Source organism: Halichoerus grypus, chromosome 2 (genome assembly GCF_964656455.1).
Source record: "Halichoerus grypus chromosome 2, mHalGry1.hap1.1, whole genome shotgun sequence".
NCBI classification, from domain to species: domain Eukaryota; kingdom Metazoa; phylum Chordata; class Mammalia; order Carnivora; family Phocidae; genus Halichoerus; species Halichoerus grypus.
The window spans coordinates 150,906,111-150,933,157 of record NC_135713.1 but is presented as its reverse complement, the minus strand read 5'-3'; the positions used below and the strand labels follow the sequence as shown (position 1 = coordinate 150,933,157).

The 27,047-nt window shown below is 58.5% G+C and overlaps 1 long non-coding RNA gene and 1 other non-coding gene across 3 annotated transcripts; one reads left to right on the top strand and one right to left on the bottom strand.

Moving 5' to 3' along the window:
• Positions 1 to 953: 953 nt before the first annotated feature.
• LOC118526867 (uncharacterized) lies at positions 954 to 2,769 on the bottom strand. Its single transcript, XR_013445392.1, has 3 exons — positions 2,639 to 2,769; positions 2,336 to 2,485; positions 954 to 1,899 (listed from the first exon to the last, which is right to left on the bottom strand). It is a non-coding gene; the product is annotated as an uncharacterized LOC118526867 (transcript).
• Positions 2,770 to 3,313: 544 nt separating this feature from the next.
• On the top strand, positions 3,314 to 26,531 carry LOC118526868 (uncharacterized). Of its 2 annotated transcripts, XR_004912849.2 has the most exons (4): positions 3,314 to 3,808; positions 4,256 to 4,406; positions 5,399 to 5,606; positions 26,336 to 26,531. It is a non-coding gene; the product is annotated as an uncharacterized LOC118526868 (long non-coding RNA). The 2 variants fall into 2 exon arrangements; XR_004912848.2 differs by lacking the exon at positions 3,314 to 3,808 and having other exon boundaries at positions 4,220 to 4,406.
• The last annotated feature ends 516 nt before the right edge of the window (positions 26,532 to 27,047 follow it).

Below are 27,047 nucleotides of genomic sequence, written 5' to 3'. Positions count from 1 at the left end.
CCACCTGTCCCTCAGCCCCATCCACCCCTCTCCAGGAGCTCTGCAGGGACATCACCTGTGCTGTGGTTTCCAGATGTTTCGACCGGAGGCCACCTAGCCTGGGAGCCTCCTGCTTTCTGGGCTCGGGGCTGGGCTGCGGTGGGAACTCACAGTCCCCCAGGACCGCCGTGGACGTGGGAGCACTGGGTGACTCCTGGAGTGGCGACTCTTGGTCTGGGGAGCTTGGAAGGGCTTGGTAAAAGGGCAAGGAAGGGTCTCCTGAGGGGAAAGACAGGAAAGAAACTGCCAAATACTGAGCATCCCTTGTATGTCAGGCCCCTCTGTTCTGAGCTCTCACTACAATCCTTTGGGACGTGTGTTGCCAATCCCAGATTTAAAGCCATAAAGATTAAAAAGAACCCCCCTTACCCTTTCGAGGTCACCTACTATTTCGTACTATAGCCAACCACGAACCTACATTCTACCTCTCTAGATTTGCCCGTCCTGGACATCCCCTATAAATTGAATTTCATGCTATATGGTCATTTTTTTACTGGTTTCTTTGACTTATCATGTGTTCAAGGGTTATCCATGTTGTGGCTTATATCAGTACTTCATTCTTTCACTGGAAAATGATTTCTGTGTACGTAGAGACTATATATTGTTGATCCATTAGTTGATGTACATTTGGGTTGTGGATACTTTTTGCCTTTTATGAGTAACGGTACGATGAATTTTCATCATGAAAATTCATGCACACGTTTTTGTGTGAAGGTATGTTTTCGTTTCTCTCAGGAGTGGGTAAGGTGTTGTTTTTTTTAAAGGATGATGAAAATCTTCTAACATTGATGGCAGCACATCACTGAGTTGGATGCTTTAAGTGAGTGAATTCTATCTCGATGAAACTATCGCCAAAAAGGATCATAAAGATAGAGGCCCAGTTTTATTCTCTTAGTAGCTGGCCTGGAACTTCCTTCCGGCAAGAACGTCTATTAGGTAGAAGATGCTGAGAAGCCACTTGGCCGGGTCGGGCGCCTCCTTTCTAGGACAAGTAGTTACCAGGCAGCATCTAAACCCGGGGCCAGCAAGTTGGGACAGGGCAGCATCGCTCTGCATCATGGTCATCATGGGGGAGAAGCAGTGGGACCAGATGCTGCATGGAGGGGGGTCGCCAGGGAGACAGATGCAGGCGGGGGCACCAGGGGCCTTGTGGGGGGACATGTGACCGGTCTAACCCTATCCCCCATAGTATGTCAGAACTGCACTGCACACTCACACTTCTGTGCAAACGGACTCTTTGGTGTGGGTCACAGACGTACTCTTTCTGTACTGAGGGGTGGGGCTGGAGGGGAGACTGCAGAGCGTGACGGCTCAGCTGGGGAAGCGGGGACACGGCGGGGCCGGGGGATGAAGTGACTTGCTTCAGTCACACAGAAAGCAGGTGAGGTCAGGGGAATGAGGGCAGTGGAGCTCGAGCTCGGGAGCGAAGAGGGGTGCTGGGCACCAGGTGGAGGGAAAGCAGAGGGGCTGTGAGATCAGCAGTGGGGACTTCCACAGAGCGGCAGCAGGAACGGCTGGTTCCAGGTTCCAGCCCTGGCTCTGTCTGCAAGCGCTGCCTGAGCATGGACCAGTGCTTCCACACTGGCCCGAGGCGGCCACGCAGAGCCTGGATGACAACGGGAAGAGGCAGGCTGTCATTAAGATCTGCGGCCTGGGTAGGGGCTCCTAGGTGGTGCAGTCGGTTGAGCATCTGACTCTTGATTTCAGCTCAGGTCATGATCTCAGGGTTGTTAGATTGAGCCCTGAGTTGGGCTCTGTGCTCAGCGCAGAGTCTGCTCGAGATTCTTTCCCTCTGCTCCCCGCCTCCTTCTCAAAATAAATCTTAAAAAAGATCTTCGGCCTGACTCAGGATGGTGAAGGCTGAAATAAGAGAAGTCAGGAGAGGGAACTACGTGGGGCTGAGGAATGAGCCTGCCCTCCTCTTGGGGCTCATCTGGAGAACAGAGTCCACCTTGGAACTTTCTGGACCGCCCTGGCCCTGAGGCTCTTCGGAGCCCACCAAGATAACCCGCTGAGCTCTGCCAGGGCAAGGGCGGTGTTCCATGTGGCACCCGGCGTGGTAAGACCTGCCGCCCGTCCCGCCTGGCTCTCCTGTCCCCATCTCTCACTTCGGACGGGGTGTCACCGCAGTGCTGGAACCTTCCAGAAGATCACTTCCAGGCCGCCTGCCTCCACCACCCCAGCCTGGCTCCTCCATCCCTCTTCCTTCCCCTTTCCTCCACCCAGAGCCCCATGCAGCCCCAGGCTCACCTGGGTGGAACCCGCGGGGGCCCCGGGGGCCCACGGCCAGCCTTACGGTTCCGCGTGTGTCCAGATGTGTCCGGTGGCTGTCTCCAACAACCGGTCTCTGCGTCCTGGACGAACCTCAGCACCTCGGTGGAGGTGGGCCCGCTGGGGGACTGCAGGCCGGCTGCACTCGGGGAGCAGGGGAGTGGGGGGCAATTGCCTGCGGGAGGCGGACACAGAGGTGGGGCTTGTGGCCGGGGGCGGCAGGACCTGGGGACCGAGGCCGCGGTTCTGCGCATGAAGCGGCTCTGCTGTCTCCGCCGGGAGAGGCCAAGGACCCGCGCCGCGGAGACCGGGTTTATGGAGCACTCACTAGGTGTCGGGCTCTGCGCTGAATGTTTCCCACGGATTATTTCGTTGAAGCTCGCATAATCCGAACAGAGGCCGAGAGGCACGAAGGGGCTCGTCCGACGACGCGGTGCCTGCAGCTGCCCGGCTCCCGAGTCCGCGCCCCCCCACGCACACCAGGCAGGCGCACCTGGAGCTGGGCGCCCGCACCTGCGTGGGCCTCCCCCCGCCCCGCCCGTCCGGACGTCAGCCCCTCCTCCCAGGCGCCGTGGGAACCACAGGGCGGCCTGGAAACGCACTGGGCGAGGAGAGGGGTCCCGAGTCGCTGCCCAGAGGAAGGCCTGTGGGGGGGCTTCGGGTGGGGGTCCCCAGGGGGTCGGGGGCCAGGCGATGGCCAGTGGAGAGAGGGGGTTTTGCGCTCACCTGGCATGAAGGCTGCCTCTGCGCGGGCCTGGGCGCACAGCCGGCTCAGGCCCATCTGCTCCCAGGTGCGGAGGGCCAGATCCCAGGCCCGCTGCTCCCGATACTGAGCCACCAGGCCTGAGGCCACCTCCACGCCATCTGCCTTCTGCAGCTGAGCCAGGGTGGCGCCGGCAGAGGGCCCGCAGAGCGGCTTCTCAGGCAGCCGAAGCTGGAACTCCTTCAGGTCATCCTTGCCTATCACGCACGTCTAGGTACCAGGCCAGCCGCCACTGGGCTCCGCCGGGCATCCCTGCCCGCTGAGGGACCTTGGGGATGTGCACGGGGGCCGGGCTGGAGGTGAGTGCAGAGGGGCATCAAGCAGGCAGAGGACAGCGGTCTCCCTTCACCTTTGCCCCTCCCCTGGCCCAGGGCGAGACCCCACCGGGATCATTCCTCTGCACCTGGTAGATTCCTCTTCCCTGGTGTAGACCCCAGGGCCTCTGCGGTTAGGAGAAGGGAGGGGCAGGAGAGGGAGGAAGGGCCGCGGGCGGGAGGAGCCCAGAGGGGCCGGGAGACACAGACAAGCCCAGGCTCTATGGGGGCGCTGGAGTGGGGTGCAGCCAGCCAGAGACACTCACCCTTCTCTGCTCCTCAGGGTCCCAGCCTGAGCCTCGATGGTGCTGGGAAGTGGGCTGAGCTCAGAGCCAAGCACTCCCAGGCCCCATCAGGCGCCTCTCGGCCTCGGGACACAGTCCACGGAGAAGAGCCTGTCATGCAGAGGACTCCAGGCTGGGTATGCTGGGGACAGGGGAGGGGCCACCTCTGCAGGTGGGCGGGGGGCGGGGCGCAGACCCACGACACCCATTGCCTTTCCAGCCCGGGTGTGGACTCTCCGGGCAGGTGGGCGTCGGGCGGGCAGGGCGCTCCGGAAGGGTGGGGTCCCGTGAGTCAGCAGGGCAGCTCCTTACTGAACCGCTCCAGCTGGGCCAGGGAGCTGCCCCCAGCCTCTCCTGGGTGGCGAGCCTTCCCGAGCCCCACTGCCCATCCTGCCACGTCACGTGTGCATTCCCGGCCCCGGGGGCATCTGCTCGCCCGCACTCAGCTAGGAGACGTCTGGCCAGAAAGCGGAACGGCCCCCACCCCATGGCCACAGAGCCAGGCCTCTGCGGACACCGCGCAGGCTTTCTTCCTCTTTTGTTGAACGGAGAGACGTGAGCAACGGATCCCTGTTGCCTAACAGTTTTTGGAGACACCTTGATTTGACAAAGCGTCCGCTGGTCTGCACGCAGCCTCCTCCTGCGGCCGGTTCCTTCCTCTGAGCCTCGGTTTGCTCCTGCGTCGGGGGGATCTGAGCCCTCCACGAGGGACCCCACGGCCCTGGATGGTGGGAGGTAAGCCCGGGTTGGCGCAGTCTCCGCGGGCTTAGGGCTCAGCCCCACAAGACTGCCCCCCTCCGGCTGTCAGGTGCACACGGGGTGCCCAGGTCACCTGCCCGTCTGCCTGATTCGGTGACAAATTCAGAGGTTCCCCCCCTCCGACCCCTTTTCAGATTTGTTATTTGTGATTATTTGCTAGAAGGACCCAGAGGACATAGGACAACGTTGTCCTTAGCGGCTTATTATCAAGGATACAAGTCAGGAGCGAGCAGGAAGGGGTGCAGAGGGCAGGGTGTGGGGAGGGGGCAGTCCAGCACCCCCATGTGCTCACAGCACGGAAACTCTCTGAACCCTGTCATTTAGGGGCTTTATGGAGGTTCCATTTCGTAGGGGAGATTAAGACATTGGCCTTGGGGATTAACTAACCCTCCAGCCCCTCTGCCTGGACATCCTGCCTTGGTCTTTGGGTGAGCAGCCCCCGCCCTGCAGCTCTGGGGGGCCCAGCCACCTGCCATCTTGTTAGCGTGCAGGCTAAGAGCCTGAGGGTTTTAGCAGTTGTGTGCCAGGAACTAGGGACAAAACCCAAATACTTACCTTTTAATACATCACAAGGTGGGGGTGTCCTAGGATTCTGGATAATGAGGGTCTTGGAGGCCAAGGCCAGGCAGAGAGAGGCTGACAGAGCAGAACAGGAGCAGAGACATGCACCCCTCCCCCCCAGCCCAGTGACCTCCATGGCTGCCCACTCGCCTGTCCCCACTTTTCTTGGGCGTCTGACCTGGGCTGCGAGCTTCTTAGCTGTGGCACCCCTAGGCTATCAGACATGGAGTGCGTGAGTCCCGGACTAAACCTTTCATTTCAGGCATCTGAGGGGGGTGTGGAGGCCCAGAGAGGCAAGGGGACTTGCTCAGATCACACAGCAGGTCAGTGGCTCAGCTGGGGCTGGGGGCCAGGTGCGTGGATGCCCCGGTCAAGGACTTTTCCTCTTCTGGCTCATTAACTTCTAGGTCAGCAGGATTTGGAGGGAGGGACCCAGGCTTTGCATCCACAGGGCCCGGCTCTGCCCTTAGCAGTTCTGAAATCTTGGCCATGTCACTTACCTTGCTGGCCCTCAGCACGGACGTCTGTAAATGGGGAGGTCACGTCTCCTTCAGAAGGTGTAAAACCGAATAACGCACACGAAGGCAGTGAACAGAACTGCTGGAGACTTAACAGGTACTTAAAATGAGTTGACCTATTCACCCTCTCTCCCCTTTTTAAAATTTCGCCTGCCAATAATCCTACTCATTTTTGAATGGCCAACCCAAGTGGCACCTCTTCCAGGAAGCCTCTCCTGCTTTCACTTTCCATCCCACTGTTGCCTTGTGTTTCCACCGTCTGTGCCTGGAGGCGGCTGGTGCCAGGGAAAGCACAGGGGCTTTGCTCCTGGTGGGTCTGGGGTCTTCGGATGCCTCTGCCACTAGCTCACTGTGACTCCGGGTCACGTCAGCCTCGCGTGGGGCACGGACAGAGCAGAGGGTCCAGAAACGCCATTTACCTTCTCCTTTTCAAGCTCATGGGTTCCTTGGAGGCAGGTAACCGAGCCTCGTCTGTTTTGCACTTAGGAAAGGAGCTCCTTGCTTTGCACGGCCTTTGCACGTTCAGATCATATGTGTAATGAAGAAGTGGTTTGAGATATTATTTTAATTTTCATTTCACCGGGACAACTTCATGCGCTGCAGAGGCTACCAGTGTCCCTACTACGCTCCATGTCCTTCCAGACTGACAGACAGACGCAGACGCACACATGCAACTATATGAAATACTCAGCTTTGCTGGGCTACACAATGTGTTTATTGTATGACATGCTCATCTTCGTTACTGTGTTGTACTTGATACACATGCCTACAGAAGGACCCTGCCGCTCCCAGGCTTTTCATCTCAGCCAGTAACTGCTCAGGGCCCCAGACGCTGGGGTCACCCTTGTACCCTTGCCACCTCTCTTTCCCTCAAACCCCACATCCAGAGCCTGACTTCTCACTGTGCCCACGGGTCCCGCCCTGGTGCAGACCCCCATCATCTTGTATCCGGAGTATCAGTAGCCTCCTAGCTGTACCTGGACCATTGCAGTAGCCTCCTAGCTGTACCCGGACCATTGCAGTAGCCTCCTAGCTGTACCCGGACCATTGCAGTAGCCTCCTAGCTGTACCCGGACCATTGCAGTAGCCTCCTAGCTGTATCCGGACCATTGCCGTAGACTCCTAGTTGTACCCGGACCATTGCAGTGGCCTCCTAGCTGTACCCGGACCATTGCAGTGGCCTCCTAGCTGTACCCGGACCATTGCAGTGGCCTCCTAGCTGTACCTGGACCATTGCAGTAGACTCCTAGCTGTACCCGGAGCATTGCAGTGGCCTCCTAGCTGTACCCCGACCATTGCAGTAGCCTCCTAGCTGTATCCGGACCATTGCAGTAGACTCCTAGCTGTACCCGGACCATTGCAGTGGCCTCCTAGCTGTACCCGGACCATTGCAGTAGCCTCCTAACTGTACCTGGACCATTGCAATAGCCTCCTAACTGTACCTGGACCACTGCAGTAGCCTCCTAACTGCCCCCTTGGCTGTCTACTGTCCATCTGGCAGCCAGAATTACCCACTTAAAACATAAACCAGGCCAGGTCACTTCTCCGCTCAAAATCTTACAATACTCCCCCTTTCTCTTGGAGTAAAAGTCAAAGTCCCAGCAGTGCCGCACGAGCCCTGTATGATCTGGCCCCTGATGTCTCTCTGATTTTCTCTCCTACCTCCATCCCCTCTGGTCTCCTTTTTGTTCCTTGAACACACAAAGAATGCTCTCACCCCAGGGCCTTTGCACAGGCCCTCCCATCCTCTTGGGATGACCCCCACCCCCATAGCAGAAGGCTTGTTTCCTCGCCTCCTGTAGAGCCGCCCCCCTCCCTCCCTGAGACCCCTGACCTGCTTTCTGTTTCTGCACCGTCTGGCCTCAGAGGTGTGCTTGTCGGCTTTGGGTTACCCTCACCTGCCAGTAGGACGTTAACTTCCTGAACACGGGGTGGGGTGTGGGGGGGCTGAGACCACTTTGCTTAGCGGGAGCACCGGCCATGGATCAGTGCCGTCCACGCTGAACTGCCGGCTTCCTCCTTGTCCATCTGAACAGTGCTCACTGTGGCCACTGGATGGCACTGGAGTCCTTTCTGTGCCTCGAAGCCAAGTCCTGCCTCGGTGGCCGGAGGACCCGAGGGTGTGCTCCCTCTGGGTCTGGGTGTTTAGTTCCCTGGTTCTGGTGCCTTGGGTCTTTGCTCCCGGCCTGATGTTTTGGGGCCTTTTAGGAGCAATTAAACATTTTATTTTTTTATTTTATTAAATAATGCTAGTTCCTATTAAAAATTAACGTGGCTGGTGTCCTTCTGACCGGTCCTATCACCCCCAGCCCCAGGATTCCCCAGCCCCCTCCCCATCTATGAGGCGGGGCAGTATGACCCCAGACTCCCAGGAAGAGAACAGGCTTCCTCACGTCCTCCCAGCCCCCAACACAGGCCCGGCGTCCACCTCCTTCTGGAATCATCTTTGTGGGCGTGTGGTCCATCCTGTGGACCCAGCAAGGAATCCCAGCCATGAGCTGTACTGTAATTTATGTAATCAGTCCACTTGGGTGGAGATTTAGCTAGTTTTCCTTCGCATTCTGCTGTGAATGAATGAACGCTGTTGTGCGTACGGGTGTCCTCAAGCATGCTTGTGAGCACCCCCAGGAGGAGAAACTTCCGGATCGAAGAGAACACACATTTAAAATTTTGGTTCAGAAATGTGCGATTCTTGGGAACGCACTTATGGTTTCCTTTCAAGCACCTCATCACGCAACGTTGTGCGTCTTTGGTTTGTCCTCTAGGAAGTTTTAAAGTCACGCATTTGGCCCATTTCTTAGAAACGCATACAACACGCCGTCATCAGGCACATGCCTCACGTACTTCCTGACGTTTAGTTTGCGCCTACAGCTCGTCCCCACCCTCCTTGTGATCCACGCAGCCACGTAATACAGTTTTAATTTTACTTGACATCTTCATAAGGGTGCACGTGGGCATCCTGGGTCCTTCCGGAACAAGACGGGCCGTGAGGATGGGAAATGGTCGAGCTGACGTTTCTGGCGGTGGTCCTGCGGGGTGGGAGGGGTGCGTGGGGGCATCTATGGTAAGGGACCCACCTCAGGCAGAACTTTGCTGAGCTGCTCACTTTATCTTCCCAACATTTTTCTAAGTCGGGAGATCCTCGTACTGATTTTGCAGCCGAGACCAGAGAGTCCGAAGCCCCGTGTGTCCCCCGCTGTGCCTCCCGTCGCCTCCGGGTGCTGCACGGTGTGCCCTCGGGTGACGAGCCGTGTCCGCCTTCAACAGGCTTATTGTCCTCTCGTCGCTCCCAAGGCGGCTGCCTGAGCCTGGATGCACCTGCAGCTCGCTCTGGCCCTCACTCCGGGGGAGGCCAGCCTTCCCGAAATGCACCTGAGTCCCTTGCACTAAGTGTCCCCCTCCCTGCCTCTACCCCCCACCCAAGCGGAGCTTTGAGCTGGAAAATACAGAGGTGACACGGTGACCTCTGAGAGTGTCCAGCTCCGTTGCTGTCCCTCAGAACAGAGGTTCTCTAACGGCAGTAGGAGGATCTGGGATTAGCTCTGGGGGTGGACTTCTGCCCCGTAAGAGGTGCTGAGTGCAGAAATAGTTCCGGGAGTTAAGGAGCCTGCGAGAATAGGCCAAATCCTCAGCCGTCTGGGGCTTAGTGTGGAGAATTAATGAAGCCCCTCACGGCGGCCCCACTAAGCCTCCTTACAACACGACAAATCCGTGTGCCAACTGGTCATTAAACTCCATCGCTCGGGCTCTCTTTTCCTGACAACATCTTCTTTCGCCACCGGGTGGTGATAGATCAGCAGAAATAAGACTGCGGGCTCCTCTGAGCCGCCTGGGACCATGGGGCGTTCTGTGAGCCCAGAGCTGGCCTAGGGGATGGGCTGGGAGGATGAGGTCTCTCCTCTCCTGACTCCTGTCTCGGTCCCAGAGAGCGGAGGAAGCAGCTCTCGCCCCTCAAGCGTCTCCTGGGCCCCCATGCCGGCCACTTTGGGTGAGGCCGCAAGAACAGGGCCTGCCGCCTGGTGGCTCCTGCGGATGAGGAGGGTCCCGCCTTCTCAAGGAGGCATGGCCCGGAGCCATCAGGCCAAGGCCCTTTGATCCAGTTTCTCCTGACACGGCTGCAGTTTCTCCCTCCCCGTCTTGCCTGTCTGCTTCCTGGGCTGTAACTTCGCCCAGGGCCGGGTTTCTGTCTCCCTTGCCCACAGCCCTGCCCCGGCACCTGCTGCAGAGAGGTGGTTGCAAGGACTAGAGGTTCACTACGTATTTGTTGAACCAAAGGATGAATGAATAGTAGGACGAGAAGCCGGCCTCACGGAGCTGCCTGGGCTCCTCACTGGCACCTGGCTGCCTTCGGCCACAATCGGACCTTTGCCTTCGTGCTTTCTTCCCGGGCTTTTGCCACAGGACTTGCTGCTAGGATGCCTTTGCTGAATTATGTCCTCTCTTGACAGCGTGACTGTGCCCTGGTGGCCCCCGGGGGACCCTGCTGGGTCAGGTCCGCCTGCAGCCAAATGGGTTAAATGTGCAGAGCTTGTCCACATCCGTGAAGTTTTGAATTCTCACTTCCAGGCCCTGCAGTCCCTGCGGTGCAGGGCGTGCGGTGGAGACGGCCCGGAGAAGTGAGCCGGGCAGCTCGTGGGGGCTCGAGGCGAGAACTGGGGGGTGGCGAGCGTGCTTTGCCGGCCCCTGAGGGCTCACGGTGGCCCACACGGTTCCAGGCACGGAGGAGGTGCTCCGTCCAAGGGGCATTATTTCCAGTTGTGCAGGACTGTGCAGAGGACGTGGGAATGCAGATGCAGTTCTCAGCCCCCGGGGATGGCTCAGCGAGGGCTCCCCAGGGAGCAGGAGGGGAGGGACCCTTCTGTGCTTACGTCTGCATTGATGAGAGGAGCCCACCTTGGTTCCTCCGATTTTGCTTCCACCATCGGGGACCCTCGTATGATACAAGGTGAACACAGGGAGGGAGGGAGGAGGCTCGGACTCGGAGCAAAATGTGCATCTGGGGGGGCAAACCTCAGACTGGAGAGTGCGGTCTGGCAGACGGGTCCTGGAGAAAGTTCGGATGCCACCTCCTCTGGGAAGCCTTCTCCCACCCGCCAAGCTCCTGCGTATGTCTTGTGTTAGACACTCTGCTTCCCGGCCCGTCAGACCGTGAGCTCCTTGAGAACAAGGGTGGGATCTTATTTCTTATTTCTTTCCCTGTTCCCCTCCTTGCCCTGCCCTGCTGAGTGCCTGGCATGTGCTGGGTGCATAAGCCGTACTTAGAGGATGGTAGAATTAACTGAGCCCCGAGGATGGACAGACACAGAGACTGCCCCGGGGGGACTGATGCTAGGAGGACAGAGGCAGGGAAAGGTCACGCCAGAGGCTCTGAAACTCTAAGGAGAGCAGAGCAGGGGGACACGAACTCCTGGGGCGGGTGTGTCCCTTGGTCCCTGGACTGGCCAGTGTCACTCCATCCTTCTCCCGCGAGCTGTGTTTCCCCGGCCCCTTGCCGCTGGTCTCCGTCTGGGTCTGGCAGGAGACTAGAGCATGGGAGGGAGGGAGGGGAAGTCGGGGCATTTCCTCCTCTCTGCTCTGGGCACTTTCTGGCCTCGGCGGCACCTGCATAGCTGGCTCTGGATTCCTGCGGGACCTGCCTCTGCCTGTGGTCTCTCCTCCTGCCCGGTGGCCTCTGCGGCGGCTCCAGCTCGGGCTGGATGGCCCTGGTAATAAACCATCGCCTCTCTGTGTCCTGCAGCCCTGCAGGGATAATGGTCCTGCTATTGCTAACTTTTGGTGGGCTTCTGCATCCTTGTTTGGCTTCTTAGCCTTTTCATCCTGACTGGCTCATCCTCTGTATTAACTTCCCTGAGTTTTGAATACAAGAGTGCTTTGTTTTCCCAGCAGGCCCTCGACCGTCCGTCTAGTGCTTAGACCCGCGGAAGGTCCAGTCTTGGACCAACCTCTGTCTTGGCTTCTGCTCCCAGGGGCCCTTTGCCTTGAGCACACTGTTCCTGCAAGCCACCCACTGGTAGCCCACTTAAGAGCCAGAGTTGTCCCCTGACGTCATGTGCCTTACAATTCCCTTTGGGTGATTTTGGCGATCTGCATCCTTGGCTGAACCGATCCTCCCCTGCCCTGTGAGGGAGGGTCTTGGATCCTGGCAGAGCAAGGTCGGGGTGGTGGTGCAGGACCACTGCGTCCAGGATGCTGGGCGACTTCTATGCCTTGACGCTCAGAAGAACAATGTGTGAAGCATATTCAGGGGTAGCAAGCTTCAGGAATTCATTATACCAAGAGCTGGTGCCAATAAGAAACAGAAAACCCTTCCCGAGACGCCCGGCTGAACCCAATAATCGATCGGGGTGGGATGATTAAGTGGAGCGAGTCCGTCACTCGGCCATCCCCGTGGTGGACTGGTGACAAGGTCCCTTGGGGGACCCCGTTGGAACCAGGGGCTGGCTGGGTGGACCCAAGGCTGACCGCGGCAGTGTTCCCATGCTCCTTGCAGGATGGCAGAAGACGGAGATCCTCCTGGAACCTGTGGTGGAGTCAGAGGTGTTGGGGCTGGAGGGCAGGTGTGCGGGCTGCATGGGACCACGCACAGGCTTCCCCTGCGGCGAGAAATAGTGTTACAGCTTCACTTTGAGAAGACAACACAACTCTCACTGAACAAGGAATTGGAGGGGGGAAAGAGCCAAGGGAAGATCTCGGTAGGTCGGCAGATCTCCTGAGATGAACAAGATGACGGCGAGCATGGATAAATTTGAAGTGTTACCGACATACCGTTCAGTGGATCAGCGGCTGTCTGTGGCTGGGGCGAGGGACAAGGATGATTCACGGGTCGCTAAGGTGTTAAAGTGGTTCTCATGCCCCCAGTGGAGGGGGAGCTCACAGCCTTCTCCGGAAAGGGACACGAATGTGCAGAATTTCATTCACACCGTCCTCTGGGCTCATAATGACACCTGAAAAACAGCGGGTGCTCGACAAGCATCGGTTGAATTATGAGCGACACTCTAGTGACTTTGCATTTACCTTCTGCTTAGAACATCTTTTGCCTCCAGGTTCTTGTTAATTCTTCAAGCCTGAACTCTGGGGTCAGCCGCTCTGGAGCACGTTCTCTGGTGGGTGCTTCTCCGAGGGGCTGTTAACGACACGCTGGTTTTAAACACAGGACTTACTGTACTGTGCTGATGTTACTTGCTTACGGTGTGGCTCCTGCTAGATCCAGAGCTTGGTAGAGGTGGGAGCCGGGCTTGACGAGTCGCCGATCGACTGGAGCACCCTGTAAGTGCCTGTGAGTGGACTGAGTGACGGGGGAATGGTGCCACACGGCGGTCACTTCCAGCAAAGCTCAGTGGTCTGCAAGGAGACGTGGGTCAGCGGGCAAGGTCCTGGACTGCGCAGGGTGGGACTGTGGGGCCGTGTCTGGGTGCTGGGGCTGGAGGACTGCAGAGTAGAGGCTGGGTCCCAAGAACGCAGGGAACCAAGGACATTCTCCTGCTCTGTCCCCATCATTCTCCAAGCCTTGCCTCTCGGGCATATCTGCTCCGCCTGCTGTTCTGTGATGGATAACTTTCTTCGCGTGACGGGACACCGTTGAGTCTTACTTCTCACCGCTTTAAACACCAAAGAGACGGTCTCTGTGCCACACAAATTAAAGCATTCCTGGGGAAGAGATCCACCAGCTCGGGAGCGAGGCGCTCACCTCTTGACCAGGGTCCCCGACTGGCTGTCGGGTGGGCCGGGAGGAGGGCTCTCGGAGCGGAGAAGCTTGGTTCTCGTGATCTGGGGGATGTTCGTTCTTCATCGTATCAGAGGGGACGCATCATTGAGGATGATTTTGGCCGCAGGGTTGAAACAATCGGGATCAGAGTGGCTTAAACAGTAAGGAGACGTACCGGCTCACGGAACGTGAGGTCTGGTGGCGTGGAGGGCGGCTCTCTGCAGCGGCGCCAGCCTCTGAGCTCCCCCGAATGTCCCGGGGTCCCAAGAGCAGAAAGAGGGGATGAGTCCCAGCGCACACTGCTTTCCGAGTGTCTTCCTGCCTTGCCTGTGCTGCGGTCCCAGGGGCCAGAAGTCACACGGGCAGCGGGGGAAGGGAACACAGCCCAGCAGCTACCGGGAGCCGTGAACTAATTCGGAGCCATCAATGAGGAGAGTGGGCCATTTCCACCGTGGGCGTGCATGGGAAGGGCGCTTCTAGAGAAAGTGCCGGACATGGGACACTTTGATTTCATTACACCAGGGGCTGAGGAGGGCATGTTGGAGGAAAGGCTCGGTCGGGAGAGCAGAAGGGCTAACGGAGCCCGTCAGGCGGGAGAAAGGGGTTTGCATAGAGGACGGCAAATGAGGGAACTTCCTATCTGGGCAACGCTACCACGGCGCCAGGCTCTGGACTAGGCATGTTGCATGCATTGTCTTAATCTACAGTTGTAGGTGGTTAAACAGGCTCAGAGAGGTTAAGTAATTTGCGCAAAGTCACACAGTAAGTAAGCATGGATGTGAGCTCTGTTCTCTCTGGCCTGAAGGAGCCCAGGATTCGGCAGAGACAGGACGGCAGGGAAGGAGCGGGGCGGGGTGGGGGGCGGACAACGGGGTAAAGGGGGTGATGTGCAGGGATTTATAGCATCAGCTCCCCTCGGTGTGGGGCCCACATGAAGACGCTTCCCACCTGCACAGAGTTCTGTCCTCCGGCACCCAGCAGGGTGAGGACACCGAGCCCAGAGGGGCCGTGCCCGTGTGCACTCGGGACTTGATCGTGTGAGAAGTCCAGGAGCGGCGTCCCTGCAGGAGGGGCCCTGGGGGGGTGGGGTGGGGAGGCATCCACCTCCCCATCCCGGGAGCACAAGTGTGTACGAACCAGGCCAGGTCTGCATGCGCATGGCACTTCCCTGCTTCTTACGCCAATGCTGGGGCCCCGGGCGCGGCCAGCCGGGAGGCAGGAGCTGAGCTCCCCCGAATCTGACATTTCCCACACACACCTTTGTCTCTCCAAAGTCATCAATAATAACCTGCATCCCTGCAGCATCTGTTAACGATTTATTATTACACGGGCAGTATAACATTTTCATACGCACCACATTATTCATCCCGGGTTGAGTTAATTACCACCGACTCGCAAGCAAGCCGCGTTTCCGCCCGCGGCCACCGCAGACAATAGTCCTTCCCTCACCCGAAGCAAGAATGTGCCACCTTTCTCCAGCTCATGCACGCACCCCTCATCCGTCACCGTCGCTCTAAATGAGACACACACACACACACACGGATGGATGGAAAACCTCGGAAACTTCGGGCCCAGCAGCTTCTCCCTGATGTACCAGATGCTGTGGCGTCCTGACCGCCGGGCGGGAGACACGCGGTGAAGCCGTGGCCTGCAATAACCTGGAAGGTAGAAAAATGCGCCTAAACACCTGTCACGTTGGGTGAAGAGATTTTGAGGCAAGGTGTTGAAAACATGGGCTGGATGCTGCTAATTGCATTCGAAAGACATAAACTCCAGAAGGAGTTGGGCCAGTTTGCAGGCGGAGTGTCGAGCCCAGAAGTTGCCGGGTTGGAAAATCAAACGCTTCCTCACCAATGGAAGGTGTGGCCATTGCAACACAGCCTTGGGGAGAAGACCAAGTTCAAGGCTTCGCACCTAAGATTTTGTGGGCTGCTTCCCCCCAGCAACAGCTGACTGATGGTTGGGCATTCGACCAATCACTTGGCCTGCACGATCCCACCGAAACCTTGTAACTAGTCCCCTAATACAATCCTCCCATAAAACGTAGCTTTGTTATTATTCAGGTCAGACCAACCAACAACAGACCAGGAGATGATTAGTATTGAAAAGATAGTGTTGCTCATGGTTCTGTAGAAGGGGGGCCATGCCCTGCCATGCAGGGCCACACCGGGAAGCACCGGGGTTGGTCGGGAGGCAGAGGGGGCGAGGGGGACACGTGCACAAGGTCCTTCGCTGTGCTTTCCCTGGGGAGGAACAGGTGAGGCAGTGATCAGGTCTGGGATCGGCTAGTTTGAATAATTTCAGCAGGCTCTGGGGTGCAGGGGCAGGGGGGCTTAGCCCTGGGTGTGGGGGCGCAGCGAGCAGGGGGAGGGGTGCACGGGCTCTGGGGGGGTCAGTTTGCCCATGAAAGCCTCCATCACAGGCAAGTGCTTGACCGTCCCTGGGAACTGGCTGGTCGCCGGAGGCCCCAGATGTCAAGCGACGGAATAAAAAGACATGCTTAATGCAGTAGGGTGTCCTCGTTTGCATTTTCCAGATAATGAAAACGAGGCTGAGACGGGGCTTGAAAGGTGCCCCAGGTCACGCAGCCCCAGGAGGCAGGGCCAGGTCTGGAAGTCGGTGCGAGACCTGCCTTGAAAACCCACAATCTTGATCAGAAAGCGGTCTGTCTCTCACCCCGCACACACCTCTGTCACTGGGCTGTGAATATGTGTGTGTGAGACAGAGTGGTAGCCCCTCAGAGACGCGGGGTCCTAATCCCCGGAAGCCCGGACTGCGCCAGGTTGTCTGGAGAGGTTGTGCATCCGCGGACCTTGAGATGTGGGATGGTCCCGCTTTGCGTGGGACGGCCCGGCGTCCGCACAGGGTTCTCGGCACTGCAAGAGGAAGGGATGCTGCAGAGCCGCGGGGACCGACCGGGAGATGCCACATTGCGGCTTCCCTGCCTCGGAGCCGGGCAGCCTCCAGCGGCTGGCGTGGGGGGCCGGGGGACGTGGGGAACGCGGCCCTGCCGGCACCTGGATTTTAGCCCATTTAAACCCGTTTTGGACTTCCCACCCCCAGAACTGTGACGTGATACATTTGTGTCTTTCGAAGCCACGAAATTTGTGGCCATTTTTTGCCATAGAAGTGGGAATACAGTGAATATCCCCGGGTGTGCGCTTCCCGTGGGTGGGTAGAGGGGGTTTCCTAAGCGTGTGTGTGTCCCCAGATGTCCAAGCGTCCTCGAGGGACGGGAGCCCCCCGGGTGACCGGACAGGGGTGCAGACACTGGCAGAGTCCTCGGGACGCTGCAGACTACTTGACCGCACAGCGCACCCTGCGGCTGAATTCCACAAGCTCGATGTGCCGGGGGCTTGCAGGGGGTGCGGGCCCGTGTCCGTGAGCGGCGCGGGCATCTGTGTTCAGGTGCTCACGTGCACGTGTGCTCGGGCGGATGGATACGTGAGGCGTGGGGATGCACGTGCGTTCCCTCGGGGGCCCTGCTGACCCATGCAGAGGGCACCTTCCCCAGCCGGGCTCTGCGGGAGGAAGAGAGGAAGCATGGGGCCCCCGACAGGAACCATTCATTTGCTCTTTTGTCCCTGGGGCTGGAGGAAAATGAAGCTTGTTGTCCATTTCTACCCAATGAGAAGCAGCGTATCGATTTTTCCTCACTTCTGATTGTTCACATTCAAGGCTTATTTCTGGGCAAATTGACACCCAGATCGTTCGTTTTTACTGCACAAACATTTTACGGATTGCTTTTCCCTTTGAGACACAGTCCTGGGTGGAACCGAAACTGGCCCATTTTGTAGATTTGTGCTTCCCTGTGTGGAGGTTATCCCTCAAAGAGCGAGCTCAGCTGCTCCAGTGGCCCTTTTCTGTGGTTCATTTGTTCACCTGTGAATTTGTCCAAAAAATTGTGTTAAGTGCCGGTGACGCGCAGATGGAATCCAGCGGGCGGGCGCCGGCTGAGGTCACGGGCACCGGCAGGCCCTTGCTTCTGGAGCCGTCAGTCTGGGGCTGGTGTGTGAGCCTGGAGGAGGCCTCCCTGCATCCTCCTGGGGGGCGGGGGCAGGAAGGAAATTCAGGGCAGAGGGGAAAGGAGGAGGAAGAGGAAGAGGGTGGGACGAGCACCAGCCCAGCGGGTCCCATCTCCCAGCTTTGCTCGCCCTGCGCTGACCTGTCAAAGGATGCTGCCCATCTTCCCATCCACCCCTCCCCGACTCCAGAGAGAAGTCCTGCTTCGCGGACCCCCTCCCTCACAGGTCAGCATCGGACCCCTTTTCTCCCCCTTTTCTCTGTTCCGAGCTGGGTTTCCATGCAAAGTCCTCATGACGTAATTTCTTTGAGGGCAAGAGCCACACCTGACTCACCACCTCCCTCCTCCCTAGGGGAGACATCAAATCTCACCTCCTACACATGCTCACCCCCCACCCCAGAGAGGCGCCTGGGCGGGGAACGGCGGCCCCCACACCCCATGAGGCTGACTATCCAGACACCGCGCACCGATCTGCCTCCCTGAGGTCTTCGCGTGATTCAAGACCAATATCCCTTCTCCACGTGGAGCCTCCCTCATCATGGGGAGCTGAGGTTCCCAAGCTTGGGTGCAGCCTCCCGCCAGGAGCCTCCCTCATCACGGGGAGATGAGGTTCCCAAGCTTGGGTGCAGCCTCCCGCCACCCAGTGAGGAGAAGGGAAAGTGAGGCCCGACGGGAGATGGGGTTCCAGGGTTTTGCGGCCCCCAGAGGGGTAGGCTTCTTTCCAGGCCCCGAGGAACTGAGTCTGCTGCGTGCGCTCTGGGGAAGGTCAGAAGCTCTTCCAGGATGTCCCGGCTGGTACAGCAGCGGCGGGGTTGGGGGGCCCCGCCTGTCACTACAGGGGGACCGCAGGGGCCATGGGACTTCCCATGTTGGGGGAAGCAAGGACGCTGCCTGCCTCCCCAATATCCATCCTCCTCTTTGCCCTCCACGCGGGACCCTGACTTTATTCCAGGTGTTGGGGACAGAAATGCTTCAGTGGCCTGTGACTTTTCCCTGTTTCTTCTCCTCTGCTTGGTTTCTGCCTGGAACGCAGACGTAATGGCTGGGTCTCCAGCAGTCATCTTGGGCCACGAGGGGTCTTGAGGATGGGGGCCGTGTTCCATGGAGATTGGAGCGGAAAGATTGAAGATCCAGCTCCTCATTACGGTGGAAAACTTTCCACGGCCTATCTTCGGGCTTCTCTTAGATGAGAAAGAAATAAACTGTCATTTCCAGCTTCTGCTTACTAGGTTCCGAAGGCAATGCCCGATGTGTAAGGCTATGTAGTCGTGATTCTTCCCAGAAGAGCCAGGTATTTAGGGGCTGGGTGGTTCCACACACACGTTATCTACTGAATCTTTTAAAATCTAATTACTAGCACCCGAACGTGCCCTTTGATTTCCAGCGGAGCGCTGGATCTGAAGTTAGACGGGTTCATCATAATGTTGCACTGGCCCACTCTTAATTTAAGGCTTATGAGCCTCTCCCGAAATTGGGGATAGTCAGGTGAGCAAGGGGAGAAATAGGTAATAAAGCAGGGAGCCCAGGCCCCCAGAGACCCCCTCAATGCAGGTCTCCAGAGGAAAGTAGGGCCCAGCCGGGGCCACGCCGCCAGGGGGCAGAGTCCAGCGGATCCCCCTCCCCGCCTCCCCCAGCTGGTGGCCAGCACCTGTTTGCCTGGACGCACTGTTGAGGCTGCATTCATTCCGAATGGTGACTGGCCATGCCATGCCAACTAACTCTTTCGAATGCCGCGCTTGCCCAGCGAGAGGCTTTTAAACCTGACAGCCTCCCTTGATGATGACCTACTTCACCCTGGGTCCACCGCAGAACCACGCACCCACAGAGTCCACGCTGTGTGTTCATGGAAATGAGTGAGTCTATGTTTGTGCAACTCTCCAAAATCCCGGAGTGTGTGCACTGAGGGGCCACGGACGCCCTCCTGCCAATAGAGAATTCTGGCTCTTTCCGTTTTTCCTTAATTCCCTCGGTGGCTGTCCTTTGATCAGTACAGATATGCTCTGAGCGGGAGCTACCTTTCTCTCCGTGGTACAAGGGCCGAGCCCTTTCTCTTTAAACACAGACCGCTCCCTTCTGAACGGGGTCGTGTCTTTCACGTGGCACTCTGCCTGCCGATACAGATGTCCCCTTGGCTGGAACCAGTGCCAGCCCTGGGCCTCTGCCCGTCTGCTCCCTCCCTTGCAGCTACCTGGCCACGCGCGGCCCACTGAGGCACGGCATGCTCACAGAGCTCACGGCTCCCAGCCTCCCTTCCATGATGCCTGGCTTCCCGCGTGCCCAGACCGAGATCTCCCCGCTTTGGGCTGGTTACTGGGAGCTCTCGACAGCCTGGAGCCAGGCCACGGGTGGGTCCAGAGGCCCTCACTGCCTGGTTCCTAGCGTGGCTGGAGGTGGGGTCTCTTCAGGAGACCCCCCAGGGCTGAACGTGGAAGTCTGGCCCCTCTCAGTCCCGAGCTCAGGAGCGGGGAGGAGGCCAGGGCACTACGAGGCAATGAAGGCCGGAAACCTTCCTGAGTCTGCGAGAGCTTAAGATATCCCTGGAGGACTTCTGGTCGGGGACGCGGGAACCATGCACACGCGTCACTTCCTCTCCCAAGACAGGGAAGACGGCGAGTACGCAGTGGACGAGAGGCTGTAATGGGTTTCTGGGCGGCAGCAAGCGCACGAAGACGGCCGGTGGCTGAAGTGGACCCAGACAGGGGGACACACGCAGGGGGCTGGGGGTGCAGGGCGAGCTCGCGGAGCCGGACAGGCCTCGGGCCCAGATGGCGGTGGCGGTGCTCTGGCCGGCCTCGCCTGGGACAGTTCTCTCTCCGCGGGTATAGACCAGATGATGGTCTGGAATTTCCTTCCAGGACACACCAGACAGTGTTGCCTATGAAACGATACAAAGTGTCCTCCAAGAGTTGGGGACTCGCGGGTGTGGCTGGGGCCCGGGGGAGGATCCTTCGCTTTCTGGCATTTCCTGGGGACTTGGAGTCCTGTGACGTGAATGCTACGAGGTGTCCTGCCATCACTCTGTGGACACCTCCATCCCCCCAGAGAGCTCCCTGAAGCCTCCTCACGGTCGGTGTCCCCCATTGGCTCTTCAGCCTCTGCTGGGAGACCACCGCTCTGAACTCTCTCACCGCAGGTCGGGTTTGCCCGTCCTCGAACTCCGAGCCAGGAGCACGCGGTGCGCACGGTAATTCATGCTGAGTGCGTGTGGTTTGTACTCCCTTGCAACGGGGCCACGATCCGCTGCGCGAATGTACCCCAACCTGTTCGCCCGTGCTTGGACGCTGTGAGAATTTGTTCTTGCCTTTTTGTTGTAGGTCCCTCCCTCCTTGAGAGGTTTTTCTGGCTCAGACGCCGTCCTGCCATGGCCTGGGTTGTCCTGGGTCTGGACCTGAAGGCAAATGCTTAGCTGAGCCCGTCCTTCGGGAACAGGCGGGGAGGATGGGAGTATAAGGATGGGTAGATGGCCGGCAAGTCGCTTTTGGCGACATTGTTTATCTGTTGGGGTGTCAGTGTGAAATCGTGGGCTTTGGCTCAGGCAAGGGGGGGGACCTCAGCTTCCTGGGGTCCTTGGGAACCAAACGTACGTCGCTGGACGTCGGTGACGGGAAACTGAAAGCAAAGGGTCTGCTGTTAACCCGTGTCAGATGCCCTCTGGTTCCTGATCAGCCCCCTCCAGGGTCCTGCACAGTTTGTAGGACTATGCGTTCGATTTCCGGAGGGGAGTGTCAGAGTCCTCTCACTCAGGAACCGAGATAAGTAATCTTAAAAAAAAAATCAAAATGAATGCAAAACACATTCACAATGAGAAAAGTATTAGCATTTTACGCGGAGACCAGCTCCGCGGGTGTGGTGCTTAGGCAGCGGGAAAATGGGAGTTCTTGTGTGTGTGGCTTGATGTGGTTCCCCCCCCAAAGGGTTCACTTAAATATTGAAAAATAGAAGAGGGGGTGCATTAACACTCACAGCGTTATTTGAAGTTTAAATATTTTATTTTTACTCAAACCAGAGTTTATTATAACTTCACTCTCTCCGCTTTCGTGGAGGCAAACGCCCAGCGATGCTCCCCGAATCCAGCTGTGGGGAAGGAGGTTTTGCGCCAGGCTCCATGGCGATCGCCTGGCGCCGGGACGCCCCTGTCCAGCCCAGGCAGTCTCAGGGAGCGGTTCTGAACCTGGGCTGCCCCGGTCTGCGCCGTGGTCCCACCACTGGCTAGCTGCATGATTTGGGGGCAGGGATTTACCTTCTCGGCACCTCCTTCCTGCGTCTACAGGACAGACATCACGATGATGGGGCTCCCGTTTCGGGCCATCGTGCCAGTGAAGGCACTTAGGAAAACGGGAGGTGCAGAGTTAGTTCCCAAAAGGACAGAAAGCCGGCTGCTATTGTCTCCAGGGCATTCCTGCTTGCCCTCGAGAGCCAGCGCGGCCCCAGGAGCCGCCTCGGAACGTTCTGGAGCACGCACTCCCTTCTCAGACTCCTTGGCTGCTGCTCTCCTCCGACATCTTCCTGGTTTACCCTCTGTGTCCACGGCTGCCCTGTGAGTGGCCCGGAGGCGGTCACCGCCGGGCCTCTGGGGAAAGCAAGCAGCCTCGAGGAGGAGTATGACCCCCGGTGCAGGCCGGGCTGGGGTTCAGCCCCCCAGCGGGTGGGCGAGGGGTCCCTGGGGGTCAGGGAGGCCCCACGGTCTTCTAGAGGAGGGCCCGGCCCTGCCATTGTGCAAAGGCCCTTGGTATCTCTTGGACACTGATGCAAGCCATTCTAGGGAGACGTGGGGACTCTGGGCTGAGCAGCGCCCCAGGCCATGCATGCCCTCCTTACAGGCGTCCTGATCGCCAGGGAGTGGGGTGTCCCCTGCTTCTGCTCCCAGCCTCCCTCCTGGGACCCCTGGGGCCGCCAGGCCCCTCCTTCCCCGCATCAGTCAGGCTCCAACAGACAAACGGAAGGCGGTGGGATGCGGGCAGATACGTGTGTGTTCTACTGTGACGAGCTGTGGGCAGGCCAGGCCGTCGGGAGCGACGGGCCGGAGCTCTGCCCGAGCCGCAGCGTCCGTGCTCAGGCGGAAAGCCTTCCTCCTCAGGGAAGCCTCCGTCCTGCGCCACGGCCTCCACCTGATCCAATCAGGCCCACCCGGAGTATCCAGAATAATCTGTTTTTAGTTAAAGTCAACCGATTAGAGAGGAAATAAGTAAGTGAACACATAAACAAGCTGCTAAGAAGCGTTGGGATGTGGGATCCTCAGGTGTTCAAACCTCCCCGAAGACCTCTGAGATGCCGGCCTCCATCCCTCTGGGCTGTCACAACAAAGCACCATCGATTCTGTAGCTTCCAAATGGCAACATTTATTTCTCATGGTTCTGGAAGCCGAGATCCGGGCGCCGGCACGGCGGGGTCTGGCGAGGACCCCCCTCTTGGGCTCCTGGCGGCCAGCTTCTCACGACCTCACGTCCCGGAAAGAGCGTGGGATTGCTCCTCGCTCACGACCGACTTGTGTGGACGCCCATCTCATCATGAGGCCCCACCTCGTGACCTAAGCACCTGCCAAGGGCCCCACCTCCTCGTACCATCACCTCGGGGGCCAGGATCTCCACATATGAATCTGGGGTGCAGGGCGGGGCACAAACATGCAGCCCGTTGCAATGCCAAACCCCCAGATGGGGGTCTGACATCTGCTGACACAGACAACAGCCCACGGACGCCCCGGAGCGCACAGACATCGCCCTGGCAGTAACGACGGCTTCCGACTGCATTTCCGGGGGACGCGCGGCCGCAAAACCCCGGGTCTGACGTCCAGGAGTCCGTGTTTCCCTTACAGGTCAAGAGCAAACGGTGTGAGAACCAGACCAATTACAAGGAGAAAGAGAAGGGTTCAAAGAGCGAGGAGGGTCCTTGGGAACATTTATCAGCTCAGAGGTCTGCCCGTTGGCTTTTTACCATTTACTGTGTTTTAAAGGTTTTTAAAGGCTTTCGACAAACGTGCAGAGGAGAGCGGAGAATCTTCATCAAGAACAAACTGGGGCCAAATAGAGGCAGTAAAGAAGTTGCTGGGCTCCTTTTGAAAACCTGTTTTTATTGATGACACAGAGCTCTGCTCCTCGGCACCCTCCCCCGGAGCGCACGCAGGAGGGGACTGTTCCTGCAGCCGTGGCGTGTGGGTTCCTCCGTCCCCACTATTCCCCTGGTAGCTCCTGTCCTCGCCGGTGGGGTTGTGGCCAGTCGGGGGCCCCTGGGTGTTGGTGTTGGCATGGGGTCAGGTGCAAGGCTCTGAGCCGCTCCCCCTGCAGGGACCTGCCCCCACTTGCGATCTGTGCTCGGCTCCGCCTTGCATTTCCAGCTGCAGATCCAACTCTCGGAGGGGGGCTCTGTGGCCCTTAAATCTCCTCGGGACCAGGTTACGGGTTTATATCCCATCATCAGAGAATTGCTCCCCCTTTCCTCTTGTCTCCAAAGCGCCCTCCGCTCCACTCCCAGATTTCTTCCTAAAGCACAGCGCAGACTACACTCCCGTGCTCCCTGTTGGCCACAGGGGTCATGGGCTGATCACTCTCCCCCGATCCTGGGCGTCACAGCCCACATCCTCGGGTGAACACACGAGCTGGGGGAACGCCGTCCGTTGTGTTGACGTTTCCAAAGAGCCAAAGGTGGCAGATGGCATTCCCCGAGGACATGCGCAGCTGTATCTGCCACGCCTCACATCTCACTTCCCACATGGACCCCACGTCCTTGTCCCCGGTAGACCTTGGGGACGGTCTTGACTGATGGAGCGTGGCCGAGGCCATGCTGTGTGATTTCCAGAGCGTGAGCATCACCGTGCCGCGTGCTTTGGCCCCGCTCTCCAGAGATGCTCTTGGACGCCAGCTGTGGGGCTGACAGGGAGCCCACATGAGCCCATGCGGAGAGTGTGGGGAGGCCACATGGAGTGTCCTGGCCAACAGCCCAGCCGAGGTGCAGCCGACAGTCCGCATCAGCCACTGGGCACGTGAATAAAGGTGCCCACAGAGGATTCCAAGTCCGCCATGGTGAAACCCGCAGCTGAGGCCCCGACAGATGGTCCCCGCTGTGCCCCCTCCAAGCTCCTGACCCACCGAGCCCCGGGGGGCTTTGTCATGCAGCCGCGGCAGCTGGAGCCCCAAGCCCCCCTCGGGACCGGGATGACGACGACCCGCCAGGCCTGCCCCCTCCTCGGCAGCCTCCTTTCTTGGGCTTCCTTCAGACATGACAGCCCTTGTTGCGAGTTCCTGGAGTGACCCACCTCCTCCTCCTCCTCCGACCCCTCATTCAGGCCGCCGGAGGGGCCAGGCCAGCCCCCGGGGAGCCGGACTCCAGCGCCAGGCTGTCCCATGCCCACGTGTGTCTGCACACACGGCTCTCCTCATCGGGCTGGGATTTTCTTCCCTCACTGTAGCCCGTTTAACCTCTCAGCCTGGAGAACTCCTGCTCCCCCTCAGGGGACTAATCCAGCAGCTCCTTCCTGGTGAGGAAGGCTCCAGGAGGCTCCGGACTCATGCCCGGGGAGCGAAGGCAGAGCCAGGGTGTGATGTGTGCTGGAGGCCCCGGGTCTGTGTGCCGGACAGCTGTTGTCTGGGTCCAGATCTTTCTTGCCCCTTTGGATTGTGGACTCAATGCGGCCGGACTTGATTTGCCGTGACAAGTTTGAGAGTTTACGTAAAGTCTCCTGGTTTTAGGATCTTCAACAAGCCAAGTTGCCTCTGGCCTAAGGGCTGCTAGTTTGCAATTAGCCACCTCCCACCGGGGCTCATCCCACGGCGTTTCCAGACTCTGTGGCAACACTTCTCTAGTACTGAGCACGTGCTGTGAACCCCTCGAGGGCAGGGCTGACCCCACGCTCACCCTGTCTGGACCGTGGGCTGTGCACGGGGCAGGATGCGTAGGGGCTGAGGGGGCCATTGGTTGGTCAGTCCCCTTGTCTCTGGAAGGAGGATTCAGACGCTGTGTCTCCCCAGCGTTGCCCATGCAGGCTCTGGGCCGCCTCCTCTCTGGCTAGATCGCCCTGTGGTTTCCTCCTGGGGAGCAGCTCTCCACGGGAGCCTGAGCTCCTCCACAGCCCTCTGGCTGCCCGTGTAGATCTGCTGCAAGCCTGTTGTCTTAGCCGAAGCAGGACGGTTGCTGCTGATGACGGCTCGGCCGGGGTGCCGACGTGCAGCGCGGATCCCCGAGGCAGACTGCACAACGCTGAGAAAACTCGCGCTTCGGAGGAATATGTCTGTGGCGTTCCGGATGCCCCGTCCCCCCCCCGTGCTCCGCGCCCTCCCCAGGGCACCCGATGGTGCCGCCAGGGGTCGGCGGGAGAGGACGCACATGCACACCCGGACGGAAGGCTGTGCGTCTTGATGTGGGCACATCGTCCGCTGATGGCAAAACATTGTCTTCTCTGTATGAATAATGGGAGACATTTGGCTTGCTCATAATCTTTTGAAAACTGTAGTCATAGTAACACGTGTTTTGCCCGTTAAGATGAGATTTTTTTTCTCCCCCTCTCAAAACAACAGCCTATTTTATAACGTGTTCTTATCCCCCCACTGGTGCAATATCTGCTGGATTTGCAACCCGGCCAGAATCAGAAACAGAAAAAAAAAAGGCTTGTCTTTGCTGCTGGTGAGAGTTTTGGCTGCCGCCGCCATGGGGTGATGTGACGGCCAAATACCTTTTGGCCAAAAACTGCCGTTTAGAACAAAAGGCGCACATCTCTGATGGAAAGAATCACCAGCAGGGACTACATGCAGCTTGGGAGGTGGTCTGCCCATGTCTGCCGTTTTCCAAAGGTGAGAGCTCAGGGCTTAGGAGAAGTAACTCACGTGGAGACATTCCACGTGCGTGCAGGCGTGAGGTGTCCCTGCCCGGCTGTGTGGTTGTGCTGGGGGGGGCTGTTACCCAGCTCGGGGCATGGCTCCTCTTTCTGAGACTGGCAGCCCATGGGGGTGTGGAACCCGTGAGACTGGGCAGCAAGATGTGGGTGCCCAGTGTCAGGATGGTTGAAGGCAGGGGGTCGGTTGGCTTGGAGGGGGCGGCTGGAGGTGTTCAGGAGGCATGATAGCCAATTTTGTCTCTCTTCTCTCTCTCTCCCCCCCTTTTTTTACAGAGGGAGGGGCAGAGGAGACAGAGAATCCCAAGTGAACCCCCTGCTGAGTGCAGAGCCTGATGCAGGGGTTCATACCATGACACTGAGATCATGACCTGAGCCGAAATCAAGAGTCGGATGCTCAACTGCCTGAGCCACCCAGGCGCCCCTCCCTTCTCTTTTGTTAAGCTTTACTGAGATATGATTGATAAATAAACTTGCAAGATATTTAAAGTGCCCACTGTGTGGCTTGATATACATACACAGTGTGAGAGGCTCCCTTTCCTCTAGCTCCCTGAGGATGACGGCTAATTTCAAATATCTGAGAGGCCGTCTGGGGGCAGGGGGAATCTGCCTTGTTTTGTGTGGCCCCGAGGGAGAGGATTGGTCCCCGTGGATGGAGGACACCAAACGGAGGCATCGCTCCATCAGTCCGAGGCAGAGCTCCCTCCCTGTCATTGCTGCCTGGGAAGGGGATGGCACTCGGGGGTGGTTAGGGTGCCCTGGGCCGGGTTCCCCGGGACAGGACTCTGAGATGTATTCGCAAATGCACAGGTCCGTAAGGGCGTGCCCTTGTCCTCAGTAGCCCAGCTGGGAGGATGCAGGAGGTGAGCCATGTTCAGCCTCACCTGACCCCACAGGGCGCCCTGGAGCGGGGATGCCCATTAACGCCATCCTGATTTGAAGTAAGGGACCTCACACTGATCAGTCACTGGATGCCGTTTTCCCTGGG